The sequence below is a fragment of the Sinocyclocheilus anshuiensis genome, unplaced genomic scaffold (genome assembly GCF_001515605.1).
Source record: "Sinocyclocheilus anshuiensis isolate Anshui unplaced genomic scaffold, SAMN03320099.WGS_v1.1 scaffold116, whole genome shotgun sequence".
NCBI lineage: Eukaryota > Metazoa > Chordata > Actinopteri > Cypriniformes > Cyprinidae > Sinocyclocheilus > Sinocyclocheilus anshuiensis.
This window is the reverse complement of record NW_015554064.1, coordinates 541,331-542,049: the sequence shown is the minus strand read 5'-3', so window position 1 is coordinate 542,049 and position 719 is coordinate 541,331. Positions and strand designations below refer to the sequence as shown.

The 719-nt window shown below is 37.1% G+C and overlaps 1 pseudogene; it reads right to left on the bottom strand.

Annotated features, from left to right (window-relative positions):
* Window positions 1-719, bottom strand: part of LOC107668634 (netrin receptor UNC5C-like) — a 73,991-nt pseudogene that overhangs the window by 46,118 nt on the left and 27,154 nt on the right.

Here is a 719-nt window from a genome sequence, read left to right as displayed (position 1 = left end):
GAGATACACTGGAAGATATAATTATTTAAACACTTAAATGTATTTATTGATGCTATTAAATTGTATTTATTTGAAAATTTAATTAAATTGAATTTATTTATTTATTTTTAAATAAATTGTTAGTCCAATTTTAAATTGCATCAATTGATTACACTATATCAGCGTTATCGGCCATCGGCCAGCACTCTGTTATCAGCAGAAAACAGCAGCGCTGTGGTACCTGGACAGAGCGGGTTGCAGGCCAGTTTCTGGATGGCTTGACCCTCACAGATGGATCCTCCGTTCAGAGGCGCGGGATTGGTGCAGCTGCGCGTCCTCTTCTGATAGCCCCGCCCACAGCGACTGCTGCACACTGACCACTCCGTCCACGTCGACCAGCCGCCGTTCACTGCAGCCGGAAACACCAGCCAAATTAACTCTTTTCAAAAAAGTTGGCAGCCAGCGATTTTGATGATTTTCACTAAAATTTTATGGCCTCCAGTATATTTTGCTGTATGAATATTTGAATATGCAATACACCAAAATAAAGATCAGAGCCTCTACTTTTAAACAAAAAAAATCAGTTTTATTCTAGCTTAAAGCATTCTTTTTTTTGTCAACAGTTGAATATAGGTAGGTTTCATAAAAATGCATAATTTTAAGCAAATCACATTTTTATCAAACACTACATTTGGATGATATTCAGTACGATTATCAAAGCATAAATCCAGTAAATCGCA